This window comes from Callospermophilus lateralis, chromosome Y (genome assembly GCF_048772815.1).
Source record: "Callospermophilus lateralis isolate mCalLat2 chromosome Y, mCalLat2.hap1, whole genome shotgun sequence".
Taxonomy (NCBI): Eukaryota; Metazoa; Chordata; class Mammalia; order Rodentia; family Sciuridae; genus Callospermophilus; species Callospermophilus lateralis.
The window spans coordinates 3,963,021-3,984,036 of NC_135326.1; the positions used below are offsets into that span (position 1 = coordinate 3,963,021).

The 21,016-nt window shown below is 38.8% G+C and overlaps 1 pseudogene; it reads left to right on the plus strand.

The window, feature by feature from the left end:
- The first annotated feature begins 2,435 nt into the window (after positions 1-2,435).
- Positions 2,436-20,790, plus strand: LOC143639819 (protein lin-54 homolog pseudogene; annotated as a pseudogene).
- The last annotated feature ends 226 nt before the right edge of the window (positions 20,791-21,016 follow it).

Below are 21,016 nucleotides of genomic sequence, written 5' to 3' on the forward strand. Positions count from 1 at the left end.
TAGAGGTATAGTTAAAGCTAGGATTAGGGCTCGATTTAGGAATTGTTCTTGTGTTAGGGTTAGGACTAAAATTATGGCAATGGCTAATGTAAAAACTAGGGTAACCATTAGGGTTAGTTTTAGGGTTAGTGTTAGGGGTAGGTCAAGTGCTAGGGTTATGTTTAATGTTAGGGTGATATTTATAGCTATGTTTCTTGTTAGGATATGAGTCAGGATCAGGGTTAATTTTAGGGTTAGCCTTAAGACTCGAATTAAAGCTATTATTAATGTTAGTGTTCGGTTTGAGTTTAGGGTGGTTTTTAGAGCTATGGTGAGTGTTAGGATATGAGTCAGGGTCAGGATTAGTTTTAAGGTGAAATTTAGGACTCGAATTAGGGCTAGGTTTAGGTCTAGGTATAGTTTTAGTTTTTGGTTAAAGTTAACGTTTAGGGTAGAGCTATTGCTCAGGTTTGGTTTACTGCAAGGATTAGGGTTAGTGCTAGTATTACAATTATCATTAAGGTTAGAGCTAGTGTTAGTTTTAGGCTTAGGCTTAGGTTTAAGATTAGATTTATAGTTATGGTTAGGGCTGGAACTAATTTAGGGCAAGTGTTAGGGCTAGTGTTCGGTTTATGGTAGCAGATAGGGATGGAACTAGGCCTAGGGCTATGGCAAGAGTTAATTAGTCTTAGGGATAGGGTTAGGATAGGATTAGAGATAGAGCTAAATTAGGGCTAGGGTTAGGGCTAGGATTTGTGTTTAGCTTTAGCCTAGTGTTTGGCTTAGTGTTAGGTTTAAAATTAGGGTAAGGGATGACATTACAGCTTGGTTTAGAAGTAGGGTGAGTGTTGGAATAAGGGTTAGGTGTAGGAATAGAGTTAGGGTTATGATAATGCTTAGGGATAGGATTAGGGTTAGGTGCGTTTATAAAGTTATGGCTTGGATTAAGGCTAGGGCTAATTTCAGGTCCAGGATTATGGTTAAAGATAGTTTTAGGATTGGGTTTATGGCCACGTCTAGGCTAAGGGTTAGGTGTTTGCTTACAATCAAGTTAAGAGCTAGGGGTATAATTATGGTCAAAGGTTAATTATTAAAGGTCAAGGTCAATCTGGGATAGTGTTGGGATGGGTTAAGTTTTCAAGTTTGGGTTTGAATTAGCTTTAGGATTAGGGTTAGGGTAATGATAGGCTTAGGTTTTGGATTCATGTTAGGTTTAGGGTAATGGAAGAGTTAGGATTTGGGATACAATTAGGTTTATGCCTAGGGTTACCATAGGGTTATCATAACGCTAATCATATGGTTAGGGTTATGGTGATGGTAATGGATAGAGTTAGAGATCAGTTGAAGGCTGGAGTTATAGTTACAATTAGGGCTAGTGTGAAGGTTAGGTTAGCTTTAAAGCTAGGGTTAGGCTCGGATTAGGGCTAGGTTAATGGTTATGTTCAGGCTAGGGCTAGGGTTACTAGGTTTACAATTAAGTACTAGGTTTACAATTAAGGCTAGTTTTAGGGTTTTAGTTCTAGGTTTAGTTTTAAGATTATGTTTAGTGTTAGGGTGATGATTAGAGCTAGAAGTGTTAGAATCAGTGTCAGGCCACCACGACTAGTTTTCCAAGGACCCTGCTGGATGTTCTCCTGAAGCTTGGTCAGCCAGATATCACTGGGAAGCTCCTCAATACCCAAGCCAACAAGGGTCCTTCACTCAGAAAAACTGAGTGAACCTAGGATCCCCAGCAAACATCATTTGCAAAACTTGTGCTTTCAAGACAAGACTTTTGCTGAGGCATAGACACACAGAACATTCCAAATGATCCAAGAAGTCAGATTCATCCATCTTGATCTAGTGTGCTGAGAAACAGTCTTCAGAAATGTCTATAGTTGTTTGCAGCTCTTAAAATTATTTGTGTAACATGCATTTGAGTTTTTTGCTCTTGTGCCTTCACTGCTCCTATTTGTTTGTGGCCTCTTGTTTAGCCCCATCTTGCCCACTGTTACATTTGTCTCTGATGCTACAGTGCCCTCAAGACCCTTCTATGCTGCCCATCCCCACATGCACACACACAAAGTATGCCACTGCCTCTAACTTGCTCAGACTTAAGTGTTATTTTTTTTAAATCAACATAATATTTGATAGGATTAAAAACAATATGTGAGAGTTGGAATAATCCAACTCTCAAGCCTGGCTTGTTTATTTTGTGACTTTGTGACTTTAGAAAAGTTACCTAAATTCTGTTTTCTTATTCTCTGTTGGTAGTAAGAGTCCCTGTTGTAGACAACAACAGGAACTGCAAAGTTACAGTGCAGTGCATGTCAGGATATCCACTCTAGATATGGCATGCATTCAAACTAGAGCAGTAATGACAGTGTCTTGTGGTGATGGGCAACTTACAGTGCAGAAATATCAAGCACCATCACTCTGTGACATCGCTGGAAGGCAGCAAGGTAGATGGGGCCTGAATGCTTGACACTGATGACATACTTAAGGCTCTTCCATTTTCCCTGCAGAATATCCCCCAGGACCTGTCTTTCTGTACCTTCTTGCAAGAGCAATTCCTCATGGTGCAGACCCTGCAGGAGATGCTGGCTAATATGGTGGTGAAGCTGGAAGGGGCAAGTACACTTTAGACATGAGTATTTTAGTGTGCTCAGCTACTGTTAAATGGTGGCTGTAAGTTACAGCCCATGACTTTCACTTGTGACTTCCCTGGGGTTGGCCTTCTTCTTTAATTGGCACCCCATCATATCTTGAACTTTAAAAGAGAAATCCAAGTGAAATGTTATCAATGTGGCTGCCTGTTGTGCTCATGGAAACAGCCTTTCTTGGGCATCTGTGTGTCTCCCTCCGTCTTCAAAGCTCTGATTTTTTTTGACCAGCTGTTTTCTGCATGCCTCTTTTTTATATACCATTATTTATTGTGAAACACCTTTATCTGTGTGGCTATCTTCTAAGCAGTTGTTTGGTGAGTCAAATTTTATAGCACTGTTACATATTTTAGTTAATGAAATCACAGGCATATGGCTTTAGTGAATTGCAAATTTGCAAAGAGCTAATCGTTTTCCTTTGAAAATTAAGACTTTATTTCTGTCTTCAATTGCAGACATTTTGATTCAAAAAATCTATCTGTGTATTTTAATTATTTTCCATGTGACAAGCTCTTACTGACTGGGTAGTACCCATTTGTAACCAATTTATACAGTTTAGACTTAAGCAGAAAGATAAATGACAACATTTTTTGGGTCCTCTCTATAATTTTTAGATGCATTCTAAGTGCTACATTGTTTTGTGTTTTAATAAACTGTAGTATCTTCAGAAATAGAACCAATTTTTTTTCATTAATGATCTGTGTATTGCTATCATTGTTGAATTTTTATTCTAGTTGAGATAAAAAGACAGATTAATAATACATGGTTCCAAAAACTGAATTACTAATTGTGTTGTAACATATAGTTTTGCAGTGTCCATGTAAAAATCGTATAGCCTTGTATTTTAAAATATTTTAGCATCAGAGCTTAGGACTTATTATCAGGCTGTGAATGAATTATAATTTAAATTTTCACATGCTTAATTTGATGAAAACCTACTATAGGAAAGAGATACATTTGATGAAGGTGTATCTTACTTTCAGATGCTAATATTTCTTAGGAAGAAAACAGTGTCAAATAGCTAAAGGAAATGTGTATGAGTTTTTAGGGTGTGAAAGATTCTTATTTAAGCAGTTTTGATGATACCCAGGAGTGATATTTAAAATATTTTAAAACTGCTTTGGCATAAGATTCAGTGAATCAGAGTGGCAAGCAGCCACAGTGCTAGAGGTTGGGTAGTCTGAGTGATTTTTGTGGGGTTCATGGATGACGCCAGGTGAGGTACAGTTATGTAAACAAAGAGGGATAGTTATTTACCACTGTAACAATCATTTTAATCATAAGAGCATTTTCTGTTATATTTGATCAATGGATGCTTATGGGACTTATAGAATAATCATCTTTTATACTCCCTGGATGCTCATATCATCTCTCCTGGAGTCTTATGTATTTTTCAAACTCTTTATGGTACTGTGATGGTGAATCCTTTTGTCAAGCCAATTGACATCTCTCAGTTAATGAATTATGCACAGTACATTCTCTGGAATAAAAATTCCCCATTTCCTAGAGTAAAATGTGTCAGAAAGGAAATAATAATCTTTTTATTTGGAGGAGGTACCAGGTTTTGAACTCAAGTGCACTCAACCACTGAGCCACATCCCAGCCCTAGTTTGTAATTTGTTTAGAGACAGAGTCTCATTGAGTTACTTAGCACCTCACTTTTTGCTGAAGCTGGCTTTGAACTCACAATACTTCTGTCCTAGCCTCCTGAGCTACTGGGATGAGAGGCATGCACCACTACACTCAGCTTACCATTTTCTAAATATAGGATGTTATTAATTTTCTACAACACAATGCTTGCATTTTGCAAAGAAAAATTGTTTAGTAGTAGAATTTTGGTAGGAAATGAAATTACAAGTTTTATAAAAGTGCATGAATGACTGTTTCTAAATTCTGAAAATGTTCAAGAAGTGCATAGGATACTTCATGTGTCATCATCATTTATGGTGATCTGGAGAATTATGATCTGGATAATGATGAATGGTGCAAAATTTTTTTCAAATTTAAATAAGTTTTAAGACCATGTATCCATGTCACAGAGTGGAAATTGTCAAAGGTATTTGCTCCAGACTTCACATTTTAGCTGGGTGTCCTTCAGTATCTTATTACTATTTGATATGCTATTGATGTTTCTTTGCCATTTCAAAATTCTATAATCATTCAAATAAATGAATTTTAAGAATTCTCACTTTTTTTCCCTAGTTAAAAATGGTTAAAGGAGAATGGAAATGAATAGAATAGCATTTGAAGTCTGATCCTTCTGTCTGTTTAATGATGAGAATAACTATTAATGAACATTATTATTAGTATTACTAAAGTGTACTTGAGCTGCCTGTTTTGAAAAGGACAAGGGTCACAAAGTTGATGTGAAGGTAGGTCGATTTATACAGGTGCAGTTGATGCAAAGAAGCTACTCTCATTTAGTGACTTTTATATTCAAACAGAAACAGCTCTGGAAAGTAAAGAGGAATCTGCAGCCTGTTTTCTTTTTGTGTATTTTACTTGATGGATAACTGCTGCCATTAGGGTATGGAGCTGAAGACAATTGATTTGAGTTCCTGAACTGTTACTTTTTAGTGATATGCCTTAACCAGTAATCTCTCTGAAACTTAGTATGATTTGTGTTGCTATAATTGAATATCATCCTTGGAAAGTTATAGAGAAAACACATTGATTAACTTTTAGTTCTGGAAGTTGAAGAATATGGCTCTGACATCTGCTGAGTCCTACTGGGTCATAAAGTGGTAGAAGATAGTACCTGGTGTTATAGTTTGAATCTGAAATATCCTCTTAATGGCTTTTTTTTTTTTTGAGGCAGGGTCTCACTAAATTGCTAAGGGCCTGGCTAAATTGCTTTGGCTGACGTTGAACTTGTGATACTCCTGCCTCTGCCTCCTAAATGGCAAGGATTACATGTATGTGATGCCATGCCCAGTGATAATTTGATTCTAACACAGGTATATACATGGTGAAATATTCACTACAAACTAATTAACATTTGTAATCTCATATAATGACATTTGTCAAAAATTTCTAGTTTCATACCCTATTGAACAGGAGAAGTGTTTTATTTTGCATTGATATAGCTCTGTCCATAGAATGATAATCCTTCTAATCATATATGAATTTTCTATGTATTTACAGACATTCAGTAAAGCAATACTTCTAGTGAGTTTTCTTCAATATTAGCTCTTGTTTATTAACAATTAAGCATAACTAGAAAGAAAAATATTTTTGGATATATTTTATTTACATCAAACAATGAACACTTTATCTAAACAAAAACATAATTCACCTTCAAAAGTTAAGTCCATTTAAAAAAGTCATATCATATCGTTCTCTTTTCTCTACATTTATAATTACTAAACTACTTAGAAATTTTTACATCCAGTGAGAAGTTAAAAGAAAATAACACCTGAAAAATAGATTTTGAAGACTCTTAATTAGTAGTTTAGAAAAACTGACATGAAAACCATCTCAAGTTTTAATCCTCTTCTTTTTAGAAACATTATATATGCTGTATTTTTTAAAAGTAACTTGTCACAACTTATTTGTGCCCATGTTAGCAACTCATCTAAAATTACTGTTAAAATAGTCTAACACAAGTGTTTTGCTTTAGAAATAATTCATATTTCTTATATAGAAAGTGTCAATAGGTTTGAAAATGAACCTCAGTGTCAGAGAGCTTACCTAGCATGTATATGGCCAAGGAGTCTAACCCCAAAAACTACAAGAAAAAAAAAAAGAGAGCAAGAATGACGACAGAAAAGAAAAGGAGAGGGGGCAGGAGGGAAGAGAGAAAAGTGAGAAATTAAAACAAAAGGGCAAGTGCTACAAATATAAATGTATGATGCACTATTCTTTAAAAATTTTACAGAGCTTTAGAATTTTAGTGACATCAAACTAGGTTATTTTATGACTGTACACAATGGCACATAAAATGTTCTGCCTTGCCCTGGCCAAAACCAAACCAATGGGCAGGTGACCTGGACAGAACTCCCCTTTGGCTTGATTTGGTCAGGCTTGAACCTGTGATGCACAAGAAAGTAAAGAGGCAAAAAAGACTTCCATGACAGGCAGTGTGAGTGTGTTAGGCCCCTGGGTGCCAATGACTAGGACTTCCTGCTCATGCCTACAGCCACCCCACACACACTTGCTGGTTCACAATGCTCTTCTCAGTTGCCTGGTGCAGGTTTGTTCCTGACCAAAGGCCTGAGTGTTCAGAGCCTTATTTGAAATGGCTGAGCATGGTATGATTGTAGGGGGAATAAGCAAATTAGTCTTTGCATGTCGATGAAGAGTGTGAGCTCCCTCTGATGGTGGCTGACAGACGTGTCACAGAGCTACAGGCCACATCCCTGGGGGACGCCCCAGAGGACTTGGGAAATCGAGGAACAATAGTCTCCTCGACTCAGTGATATTTTGTTTCCAATTCGGTTTTGCCAGCCCATCAGGTTTTGCCGGCTACTCAGTCCTGGTTTCAATGTTGAATGTCCATTGCCTGTCTTTATTGTCTTGTCTTGTCTGTTTCATATGTTGTTGTTTTCACTGTTTGTGTATCTTTCATTATGGGACAGAGCACTTTAATGCCTCTGTCCCTGACCCTTGATCACTGGACCGAAGATCGCTTAAGGGCTCAGAATCCTTTTTTCCAGTAAAACGCTGGACCTGGCAGACTCTCTGTGCCTCAGAATGGCCCACCTTTGTAGTCAGATGACACCCAGGAGGATCTTTCTGCTTCCCACTAATTCCAAAAGTTAGAGATATTGTCTTTCAGCCGCGGCCACATAGCCATCCACATCAACAGCCGTATATCTTAACCTTGCAGGAACTCTGTGAATCTCCTCCTCCATGGGTGAAACCTTTCCTTGTCCCTGTGCCTGCTTCTATTTCTTCCCCAACAATTCTATCTCTCAAACCCTCTTCTCCTTCTCCTCCACCCTCTGTTCTCCTTGAGTCTCAAGATTTGACTCTACTGGGCTCTCCTCCCTCTCCTTATCCCCTGCCCTCATCCCTCAACCCCCAACCCCATCTAAGTGATTCCTCTGCTGTTGGCTCAGCCTCTCCTCCATTGGAGGAGGCTGAGCTGGCCCAGTGCCCTCCAGATGACTTCCTCGTGGCACACACAGCCCCTCCAGCCCTGGAGGGAGCTAGTCCAGCTAAAGGAACTCACCAGCAGTGAATGATTAAAAACCCTGAAGCCCCCATGATACTTACCCTCCGTCTTTATGGGCCAATGATAAATGATGGTCATGGGGGAAAAATGCAAGCCTACCAGTATTAGCCTTTCTCCTCTTCAGACCTATATAACTGGGAAAATAACAATCCCCATTTTTCTGAGGGCCCCACCTGGCTCACAGGTCTAAATAAATCATTGATGTTTTCACACCAGCCTACTTGGGATGACTGCCAACAACTACTAGGCACTCTCTTCATGACAGAGGAATGAGAGAGAATCCTCCTGGAAGGTAGAAAAAATATCCTCAGACCAGATGGGCAACCAACACAACTTCCCAACATAATCAAAGCCGTCTTCCCCTTGAACCGACCCAACTGGAACCCCAACACCTTTGAAGGTAGGGAGCATCTGTCCACTTATTGCCGGGCTCTAATACTGGGTCTCCGAACAGCCGCTAGGCAGCCAACACATTTGGCCAAGGTAAGAGAGATTATTCAAGGGCCTGATGAATCTCCCTCTATGTTTCTAGAGAGAATATTGAAAGCATATAGGAGATATACTCCTTTCAACCCTCAGGCAGAGGATCAAAAGGCATCTGTCATTATGGCCTTTATGGATATGAAAAGAAAATTACAATGCTTAGATGGATTACAAGATATGACTTTGAGAGATTTAGTCAGAGAAGTTGAGAAACTATACTATAAGAGAGAAACTGAGGAAGAGAAGGAACAAAGGAGGGAGAAAGAAAGAGAGCAAAGGGAGGATGAAAGAAGCAAAAAGCAAACTAAGGCATTGACTAACGTCCTGGTCACAACAATAAAAAGGCCAGAAATTAAGAAACAGGGAGACAGGAAGGGATACCTGGGCCCATGCCAAAGGCCACCCCTGGCCTCAGATCAATGTGCCTACTGTAAAGAAAAATGACACTAAGCCAAAAAGTGCCCTAGAAAGAGACAACCATGCGAGGCAGCCATTCTGACTCTGGAGGATAATTAAGAAAGTCAGGGATTGGAACCCCTCCCCGAGCTCAGGGTAACTTTTGAAGTGGAGGGAACCCCAGTAAACTTTGAATTCGATATAGGGGCAATATACTCAGCCCTTAAGGCCCCATTGGGCCCTCTATCAAATAACAGGTCTCTAATTCAAGGGGCTAACAGCAGTAAATATTGGGCTTGGACAACTAAGAGGAACATGAACATGGCGAAAGAAAAAATCCGTCACTCCTTCCTAGTAATCCCAGAATGCCTGGCCTCATTGATGGGCAGAAATCTGCTCACCAAGCTATGCATCAAAATAACTTTTAACCCTGAAGACCCCCAAATGGAATTTCTAAATCCTTCAGTAAAAACTCTTATAGTCATAGCTTTAACTATATCAGTAGAAGATGAACATCAACTCTTTACACCCCCCAAGGCTGATCAAACAGGCAAGCTACCCCAGAAATGGATAACAGATTACCCAGATGCCTGGGCAGAAACTGCTGGGTTAGGCATAGCCATGAAACAACCTCCAATAACAGTGGAGTTACAAACCTCAGCCTCCCCAATTAATGTCAAACAATATCCTCTGAGCAAAGAAGCTAAAGATGGGATAAGGCCCCATATTCAGAATTATCTGGCCTTAGGGGTCCTAAGTCCCTGTCAATTAGCCTGGAACACTCTCCTGCTACCAGTAAAACAGCCAGGAACCAGGAACTACCTCCCCATTCAAGACCTAAGAGAGATCAACAACAGGGTGCAGAACATTCACCACACAGTATCTAATCCATACAATCTGCTCAGTCCTCTGAACCCTGAGCAAAAATGGTATAGTGTTCTGGACTTAAAAGATGCTTTCTTTTGCTTGCCTCTGCATAAGAAAGCTGTTTGCTTTCGAGTCAGTAGACCCAGAAACCAGAATGTCTAGTCAACTAACTTGGACTAGACTCCCACAGGGGTTCAAAAACTTTCCCACTCTCTTTGATGAAGCCCTCCTCATAGATCTCAACAACTTTGGAACTACGTACCCCGAAGTCACCCTGCTTCAATATGTGGATGACCTGCTACTGGCAGCAGACACCAAGGAAAACTGTGAGTCTGGAACCCAAGCACTATTATCCGAGCTTGCTCAACTCGGGTATAAAGCTTCTGCCAAAAAGGCCCAAATTCACCAGCAAGAAGTAATCTTCCTGTGCTATTTCCTTAGTGGTCATAAACGATGGCTCACTGAACCCAGAAAACAAATTTTTGTGCAGATACCACCCCCATCTAACAGAAGGCAACTCAAAGAGTTTCTTGTGACTGCTGGCTTTTGCAGGTTATTGATAACTGGGTTTGCATCCTTAGCTGCTCCTTTATACGCACTGTTAAAGGGACATGCCCAATTTCAATGGACCCCTGAGCACCACCAAGCTTTTGATAGCATCAAAAGTGCACTGCAATCTGCTCCAGCCTTAGCACTCTCAGATGTATAGAAACCCTTTACTCTCTACATAGAGGAAAAGAAAGAAATAGCATGAGGAGTGCTCACTCAGACTCTAGGACCCTGGAAAAGGCCTATAGCCCACTTGTCTAAAAAGCTGGACCCAGTGGCTGGTGGATGGCCCCATTGCCTAAAAGCTATAGCAGTGGCAGCCCTACTAATCAAGGATGCTGATAAGTTAATGCTGGGGCAGAAGCTGACCATTATAGTCCCCCATGCCCTAGAAAGCATCATCTGCCAGCCACCATACAGATGGCTATCAAACTCTAGAATAACACACTATCAGAGCCTGTTGCTAGACAAGGACAGAATAATGCTGTGACACCCCACCCCACTTTACCCGGCTACACTACTACCTGAACAATCATCAGGACCCGTCACTCATGACTGTCAATATATACTGGCAGAAGAAACCAGTATATGACTGGATTTAAAGGATCAGCCACTGCCCGACCCTGAAGTCATATGGTTCACTGATGGCAGCAGCTTCCTCCAGGACCCTAAGCAATGGGCTGGGGCAGCAATAGTTAGCAAAACTAAAGTCATCTGGTCCTCTATCCTCCCAGAGGGAACATCGGGTCAAAAGGAAGAGCTGATCGCCCTCACGAAGGCATTAGAGCTAGCGGCAGACAAAAAGGCCACCATATACACAGAAAGCCGCTATGCCTTCGCTACCACTCATATACATGGGGCTATCTACCAGCAAAGGGGAGCATTAACCTCAGTGGGAAAAGAAATAAAAAACAGAGATGAGATCCTCCACCTTCTCTCAGCAATGCAAAGCCCTAAGGAACTAGCTATAGTGCACTGTCCAGGATACCAAAAAGGAAATGATCCCGTAGCAGTCGGAAACAGGAGGGCGGATGAAGAGGCTAAATTGGCAACCATAAACAGAGTAATCATGTTAACACTTTCCACACCGGGGTAACAAATGTTAGGAGATTTAACTGCGCCAGAGCACCCTGACAACTTAACATCTAAGGACAATGACACTGAAATCCTCGACTTCACTGAGCCCAGCCTCCAATTTCAAAAAGCCCTACACTCGTTAAAAGTGTGCATCAACTCACTCACCTTGGTTTAAAGAAACTGCAGGCATTCCTGAAGGATCAAGAACAGAATTTTCCGCTAACCAACTCACAGCGAAAGAAAATAGCTGAATGGGTAACAAAAGCCTGTCGGGTCTGTCAATTGGTTATTGCTTACCCTTCCAAGATTCCTGCAGGAAAGCGCCTACGCGAAACCATACCAGGACAATTCTGGGAAATGGACTTTACTGAAATTAAGCCAGCAAAGTGGGCTGGGGATGTGGCTCAAGCGGTAGCGCGCTCGCCTGGCATGCGTGCGGCCCGGGTTCGATCCTCAGCACCACATACAAAGATGTTGTGTCCGCCGATAACTGAAAAATAAATATTAAAATTCTCTCTCTTTAAAAAAAAAAAAAGCCAGCAAAGTATGGACTTAAATATCTCCTGATCTTTATAGATACATTTTCAGGATGGATTGAAGCCTTCCCCACAAGAAAATAAATGGTGCAAATGGTGGTCAAGAAGATCCTGGAAGATATTTTTCCAAGATACATTCTGCCTAAGGTTATAGGGTCTGATAATGGACCAGCATTCGTGGCCCTGGTAAGTCAGGGGTTAGCCAGGACCCTGGAGATTAATTGGAAGTTACATTGTGCTTATAGACCCCAGAGCTAAGGACAGGTAGAAAAAATAAATAGAACCATTAATGAGACCTTAACAAAATTCAGCTTACAGACCGGCATAAAAGATTGGACTATACTCCTGCCTTATGCACTGTTTCATGCAAGAAATACTCCCTCTGTTTCTTTGTGTAACCTCACCCTCTATGAAATTCTCTATGGTGTCCCTCCTCCAGTAAGGGACCTAACTCCAACTCTAAGACCTAACAGTTTCTTTCACACCCCCTTGCTTATTAGACTTAAAGCTTTTGAAGGAACCCAGCGATACCTGTGTAAACAGCTTGCCACTGCCTACCAACCTGGGGACGAAGGGACTCCACACCGATATCAAGTGGGAGACTTCGTCTATGTAAGATGACATCAGGTGTCATCCCTGGAACCCCGCTAGAAAGGACCATACCAGGTGCTACTTTTAACATCTACAGCGGTAAAGGTAGATTGAATCACTTCCCGGATCCATGCCTCTCATCTCAAGCCTGCGCCCTGTCCAGACTCTAGCTGGAAATTGAAAAAGACTGGTAACCCTCTCAAATTGCATATTCACCATGTGGATAGGGCTATGGACTCTCCCCTTGACCACCCAGTAGTTCTAATCCTCATCACCCCGTTCAGCAGTGATGGCTGATCACAAATCCTACTGGACAGAAAGTATAATTTGTCTCGCATACAGCCCTCTTAGGGACCTGGTGGCCATCTCTCCCCCAGACATTTGTCAGGTGGCTATAGGTCTTTCCTATTGGGATATCCCTGATGAAGAGGATCCCACTAAATTCCATTATATCCCTTCCGTACCATAGATAATGGAAACAAACATTATGGATGTAGAGACACGCAAGCCACATGTAGGTTGGCTAGCCTGAATTACTATGTTTGCCCAGCAGACTATCAAAGCTGCAAACAGTCACAGCTGTGTGGGGGAAATGCCGACTTCTTCTGTAAGTCAAGGGGATGTGAGCATACAGGGGCTGCCTAATGGAACCCAAACTCCTCATCAAATTTAGTACAGAGCATTGGCCATATTAGCAATTAGATAACCAAAACCAATGGCCCCCAGAGTGGTCTCTAATCCTCAAATTCTGCGTGACCTTTTTAACTTCTGCAAGTGCTCAAAAGGGTGGAAGGAGATTCCCCTATGTGGAGGCCTTTTCCCTCCTTCTCTCACATCCTGACCTATGCTTCTCGAATAGATCCTCACCCTCAGCCTTCTGCTTCAGACTCTCTGCTGTCACTCCCACCTCAGCAATCTGATTTCTCCCCTCCAATTACTAGATCAAAAACCCAAACCTCCACCGGTTCTCAGACCATTGCCCCCTTGTTGAGGTAGCAGGTACTGAGGTAACCCTCCACCCACTCACTCCTCTTTTTTCCTGTCAGTGCCCACACAGGGTCCCACCAGGTCCTCTTACCAGCTAACCCAAAACTCAAACAAGCTGAGGAGAGCCCTCAGACCCCTATCCAAGATGTAATGAAAATGGCCTTTAAAGTTGCTTTGTCATCACTGAAAACAGGTTACTAGGAATTTAAAGTCTCTCATAGGTTTCTTGGGATACTCACTCCCATATTCCCCTGCTCTACCTGTTCTACTACTAAAGTTTTTGTTGCTAGGAAATTTCCAAACCCCTTTCCCATTATCCACAAAGCTGCTCTCAGCCCCGCCTTCCCCATCTTCCCCCTCTGTACTGGCCCACAGAAAAGTCTTTACTGACCTTCTCCAGAAGTCTTCACCATGACTGACTTTAGGACTTTCAGCAAAAGAATTACTATAAAAGAGTTCAGTGTAGATAAACTTTATCTTTTCACATTGTCCTGTTCTACTTGACCACTGGCTAAAAAAATCAGCACTCCTAAGCAAGACACCCCATTACTAGTTTTTCATAAAATATTTGAACAAGGCCACTGGCCTTGAGCTGGGCTTCACAGAGATGGCTACATTTCTATGATAAAGAAGTTACCAACTGGGCTCCATTGGAACAGCTGGCAGGGAGTTCTCCCCCTCCCAGGTGTCCTTGAAAAGTTAATTTGCCCATAACAGAGAAAAAAACAAGAACAAAACTGTTTTTTATATACTTCTGCAAACTGTGAACATCTGAGCGCCTTCCCTTACATGTTGGGTACAAAATTCTGAAACTACCTAAACTTGGGGTTTAGTAGATTAATTGATTACAACAGAAGCAATGTCCTCTGAATCTGGTTGCAACCAAATAGGACTGTTTTCCTGTCTTCTGTGCTCTCTTAGGTGCCTTGCCTTGTCCATCCTTACAACAGTATAATTCTATATATTTAAACATTGTTTAAGTTTTCATAAAATGGTCAACAGATGTAATTAATTATGTTATGGTGCAGATGTTTCCCAGAGTGCTCTATCATGATGCAGGTTTATTTGAAGATCAAATAGGGGGGCATAGGTTTTGCAGGGAACCTGTATCCCTCACTTTAGCCATCCTATTAGTAATAGGAGTTGCTACAGGGGTGGGCACAGGAACCACTGCCCTGGTCCATGACACACAACAAATGATTCAATTAGAAGCCACAATAGACCAACACTTAAGGATATTAGAAACCTCCAACACAGCTTTGCAGGAATCTTTAACCTCTGTCTCTCTGAAGTTATTTTACAGAACAGGCGAGGGTTAAACCTCCCCTTCATGAGAGAAGAAAGCCTTTGTGCTGCATTGAGATAAGAATGTTATTTTTATGCCAACCATACTGGAGTTATAAAAGAATATATGAATAAATTAAAAAGACGCTTTGAAGAGCATCAAAAAGAGAGAAAGACCCAAAAATGGTGGTATAAATCTTGGTTCACAAAGTCCGCCTGGTTAACTACGCTTTTATCAGCCCTGGCCGGTCCATTAAAAATCCTTGTATTATTGCTAACTGTAAAACCTTGTTTGCTCAACGATGTAGTTTTATTTCTCCAAGCTCAAATTGAACAAGTTAAACTTATGGTAATCAGACCACAATATACCCCACTAGCAGACATAGAATGTGACACCCCTCAATGTTCACTTTTATGATTAAAAGTAGCCAGAAAAAGAAGTGGAAATGAAAGGTTAATAAAATAGGTACTAGTCATTCTGTTTTTCTGTATTCTTGACAAAACACTGTTGAAATCTTATGAACTGTTTGCTAATCTTGTTCCCAGAATGTGCTGTCCCCAACTGCCAAACTGCAGAATGTAACTTCCCTCCCTGCCCTCTCCAAAGAAAGTATATAAGCTCTGCTTAAGCTATTCTCAGGGTTCTTTGCTTTATTCAAGTGAGCTCTGAGCCCCAGCATGCTGGACCCCCAATAAAGCCTTTGCTGTTGCATGAGAAAGTCTCTTGGTGGTTTCTTCCTCCAACATTCGCCTGACCTTTACATTTGAAGAAAAATGTAAAATTTTTGATAAAGTTATCATTGTTCAAATACAGTATGAAGGCTTACAGTAATCTTTAAAGGATGACATGTTGGGTGAAGGAGTTAATAGAAGCAGAAGATTTGGAGGCAATTTATAAAAACCTGGATAGTTTGGTATCTAAACTTGAGGAAGAAATACTCTGTCTAGAAAAACATCTTAAAAAAGAGAAATGTAAACATTCACCTGGACGAATTGAGGGTAGCTATATCAAAAAGTATTAAGTACCTAGAAGATGAATCAATATCCTTTAGATCATAAATGCCTGGAGCTAAAAGAACCTTGAGCCTATTTCAAATAAAATAAAGAAGGATTTAAGGAAAGAAAAAAAAAAGGTTTTGAATGAAAATTTCCAACTTCATGAAAATCAGAAACAGCTTTTATTAAAAGTTGCATTATGGAAAGAAAAAGTGAATGGCATTAATAAACAGAAAATGATATTTGAACACTCTAAAGTTTATGGAGAACAAGTTCTAAGAGATAAAGAAAATCACATTCAGTCTCTGAACACTTGCTGCAGATGAAAGTTTGGGGTTCTGTACTTGGAGAAGACCTAACAGATAATGGTAACTTGGAATTGGAAATGAAGAGTCTTGGTGCTGACTTGGAGGATCAGCCAAAAGGAGAATTGAAGAGGTTTATGCTGCTAAGTTAAAGACCACATTTAAAAACTTAGAGAAAGAAATCAAATTTTTACTTTATTTTTTAAATTAATTAAAATAAAGAAAGACCTTATAGAGAATATTTAAAATATTAAGACATAAAAGCATCTTTGCAGTCAAATATTACACAATTTAAAAGTGAGAATCAAAATAGCAATTTAAAACCATTGTTGAACTATATCAAAAAATGTAATTTAACTCCAAAGAAATTTAATAATAGAAGAAAATTACCAGGCAAAGCAAGAGGATTAACTCTCCAAAATGGAGGAAAATATCAGCCATGCAACTGAACAGCTAGAGAACTAAAGGAAGCAAGTCAAAGATCTTGAAGAAGAATTGGAGAGAAACATTCATTCTTATGTACTATGACAATTATGTACTATGACAAAAAAGCATATGAAAATGAGTTGGCAGCTCAGAATGCTGAAAGATACCTCAATGATTTAAAGAAACAAAATGCCCACAACAGACAAAACTGGAGATGAATTTAGATTTAAACTAGTAGAAAAAGATCCTTTAGCACTTGATGATTCAAATACAGTCTTTGGCAGAGAGAATTCCCCAAATTATTTCTGATCATTGGGTCAACCTTCATCTGAAGTGAGAGATCCTCTTTTGAAAAAGAAGGGTGCACTCAGACTCTTACCTTTCCTTCCAAGGGTAAAAAGAAAAACCACAAGAGTCCTCTGGGTCCTCCAATTATAAATGAAAAAAGAGAATCAGGCAATTATGGGATAAGAGATACTCAGAGAGCTTCTTATAACATTGGGCCCCTGTCAACTCAATGGGAACAGAACCCTAAGATGATAAGGGCTCCACCAGGCCAACCATATTCTCATACGGGTCTTTCTCTACTAAGGCAAGATGGATGATATTCTAATTATGGTTGAACATCTTGGATAGCAGAACTCAGAAGTTACACTATGTCACCTTTGGATATAATGAATGGGCCTATGACTTCAGAAATGGAATCCAGTAAAAATGATATCCAATTTTATCTTGGTGATTCCAATGTGCCTGATTCATCTGTTCTTGCTGAAAATGCAGCAACTGGCTCTGGGTTTTCTTTCTCACCATTTCCTCTAAAAATAGGCCCATTGTTTCCAGCCAATCCAAGAAATCAGTTGATGAGAAGAGAACCTTTTTTTCCTCAACCTCCTCCAAGAAATATGTATGGAGTATCTCAAGAATATTTTCCACCTAGCCCATCACATGCTCCATTCCCAATGAGACTGTGGTGTTTTCCTCACTATCTTCTTCGAAGAGCTGAATTTCTATTCTGCCTCCCCCACATTCTGAAAGTAGAAATGAGTTCCCTTCAAGGTTGACTTTGTCTTCAAAAAGCCTGCTACTGGACATCCAAAAGCACAACAACAATTGTGACAATATTTTGTATCTGCTTTCAAAAGTAATCTATCTTTCATTTTTAGTTTAACTAACTGCTTTTACTCAAGTGATTATACTTTTGCCCCAATTGAAGCTTAATGGAATTATAAATCTTAGAATAACATTTTATAAATAAAGATGGTTTAAATATGAATCTTATGAGTCAATTATTTCTATTTTATTTTATTCTAGATAGTGTAACTTAATTTGATTAATTTACTATTACAATGGGAATGGGAATATTATATACATAACAATGGGAATATTATATACATAACCATGCAGTTGTGATATTTTAAAATCTAAAGAAAGCTTGTGCCCTGATACAATTAAATGTACTTATTATGACTGTAGCAAATGTGAACATAACTTTATGTTTAAAGTAAGATTTTAATTGATTTAAAACTTATTTGCCATTGATGATAATAATTAAAATCATGTAGTTTTTCCATAAAATAAGAATAACTAGAGCATATTAAGAGTAAACAATAAAACATGTGTATGTCACGTAAATAGGAAATTTCAAATATAAATATTATAGTTCTCAGAAAACTCTTCAAAATTGGAAACCACAAATTAATTTCACTCAGCCCCCATTGTCCCTTATATCTTTTATTTTATGCCCATTTTCATAAAACTAAAAATTGTATTCTGCTCTGAGCTAGGTCTCCTTTTGATTTTTGAATCGAGAGGCATGTCTTCAGGATACGATGTGCTTATTCGATGAAGACTTGTGTGGTAGAATGGGGCATTCGATGGGTTAAAATTATATTCCAATGAGTGTAAAATTATGCAAAATCTCAGATTGTATTTGCAGAAAATTATGTGTCTTTAAATAAGTGGGCTTGCCCATAGTGGCAAAGAAGAGTAATAAATGAGAAATCTAATGAGATATATTTTTAGATCAAAGGGCAATAGCCAGATAAACTCAGAATGAGTATCAGTGAAAATATGATGAAAGAAATAAGGATAAAAAAGGGGAAATGTGTAATATGCATTTGCCAAAGTGCATTAAATTGATTTTTAGATTTCCACATAGGGGCCTGGAGGCGTATACAGTGAGAACATTTATTGACAATGGCAGGAGCTTGTTGGGAAGAAATGGAAAACATCATAATTAGTGATTGAATATTTTGATAAAACAAAAAAACCATGAGATTTTACAGCATCTGAAAACAAAAGATAAAGTGATCTCATAGCTGTGTCTATGTGACTGATATTCTCTATCAAAAGTCCAGGAATTTTATTGTGGCTGTGCATATGAGTAAGGAAGATGGAAGATATATTATGCTGTGAAAGAGTTTAAAGTGTTAAAAAAAGACAGTAAATTGTAATCCAAATGAGGAGATAACACAGTTATGAGGAACAAGTATACCTGTATATTAAGAATTTGTAGCAATGTTCACAGTAGTAGAAAATAATCTCATTGCCAGGATAAGGGCAATTAATTCACCTTGCTGTGGAGCAATTTGAGGGAGGATCCTGTTGTTTCTTTAACAATTGGAAAGAAAAAGAAAGTAGTTGGGCTTCAGTTGTAATTTCTAATTTATTTATTTGAGAAACCATATTATTGAAGATTAATCCCAATTATTTTTTTATTTAATTTACTTATTTTAATCATAAAATAATAATATCAGAACAACGTGATTAGCAGTATTAATTAGCTCTTCTCTGTTGAAAAGTTTTAGAAGCAATGGATGCTATATTACATTTTAGACACTTTTTAGAAATAAAGATTTTATTGGGGGCCTGGGAATGAGGCTCAAGGGGTAAGGTGCGCCTCTGGAATGAAAAGGGCACTGAGTTTCATCCTCAGCCCCACATAAAAACAAAAACAACAAAAAAAGATGTTGTGAAATTGAAAAATAAACAGCAGAAAACTTTCTCTCTCTCTCTCTCTCTCTCTCTCTCTCTCTCTTTCTCTCTCTTTCTTTAAAAATATTTTATTGTCTGGCCATCTAAAAAAACTTGTGAGTTACAATTTTAAAGACATCTATATTTTTATTTAATTGATCTGAATTTAATTATTTGGCTCAATTTATTTATTTAAATTCTAGTTCATGAGTGCCATTTTTTTAAAATGCCATTTTGAGATCAAGTACATAAAATATAGACATGTCAGTCCTGTATATTTAGAAATCTCAGATGTAAAATCTAGTAGCCATGATAAACACTGAAGTCAAAAGTGACCCTAGAGTTAGTTCCAGATGAGATTGCTAAGAAGCCTGGAACACCAGTTCAGTAATAATTAAGCTGATCTTGGCAACACCAATTAATAACAAAGCAGTTATGGATCAGACAACATCGGTTATTGCAGGTAGGGGGTTCTTTCACAGTCTACACCTGGAACTCTAGCAAAGACCATAACAATATCTGAAAGTGGTTTTATTGCATCAACTTTTAATTTTAGAATGCAGATGCCAAATAAAATAGCCATCTCACCTTTCAAATCATCAAATAAGGCTAATGACAATTAAATCATCTTTTTACATCATCACTGTTGGAAAAGTGAGCATATCACAATTTAAGACAGCTATTCTTCTGTAAACTGCTCCCAATTTCTCTAGAAATGCTGGCAACTGTTCAGCAGGTTCAAGGGCCTGGAGAGAAGTTTCATTATGTCTGATTTGTTACTGTCACAACAGCCAGTAATTTAAACCAACAAGTTAGTCAGAATCACAGTAGAAGCATTAAGCCTCTTTAGGAAGCAAAGCCAGTAGTTGGTAATACAACCCCAGTGTGAATGTCAGTTCCATTTTTTCAAGCTCAGGCTATTCAACAAGGTGTCCCCCAAATCCATCAATCAGGCTTCATAAATAGTTACTAACAGCCAACAACAGCAATGAATTTTTATATCTTACACCCCACTGTCACAGATCCAGCCCAACATCACTAAAGTGCTACCAGGTACTGTCCTGGCAGCAGCTCCAGGAACAGGAATTGCAGGTTATGCAGAGGTTTCAACTCAGTACATTGTTCAGCTACAGGGGTCTTCATATGTGTGTGTATAGCAGTCAGCTCTAATTTTACTGGGACATCTGGTATCCAAACAAAGGAATGTCTTCCATTCAATGGCATCATCTCTTCAGTAATTGCCAGTCAGCCCCAAAAGCCCAAGAATATTATAAAATCATTACAAGAAATTATATTGTGATTGCTTTGTAAATGGCAAATTTTATAATAATTGCAGTTGTACTAATAGTTATAACAATTTGGAACATGAAAATGAAAGGCAAAAAGTATGAAGGCATGTCTTGACAGAAATACAGATTTTAAGCTTAAAATAGGGAAAGGAAAAAAAAGGAGAAGCCTATCAATATCATAACAAGGGATGTAATTGTCAATGTCAGGATTTCATAAAAAATACTGAGTCCTAAGAGGCAAAATAATGTGTTCCTAAATATGTATATGTGTTTTGCTGTAAGAGTTTTGAAGAAATCCAAGAAAGAAAGACATGGATTTGAAGATGCTTGACTTTCTGAAAGATAGTTAAATAATTACTGTATTTTAATTTAGTTCTTTTTTAAGAAATATGGAATTATAATATTGAAAGAGAAGAAATAAGAACGTTTTATATCTTAGTACATTCTATGCCTCTTCTAA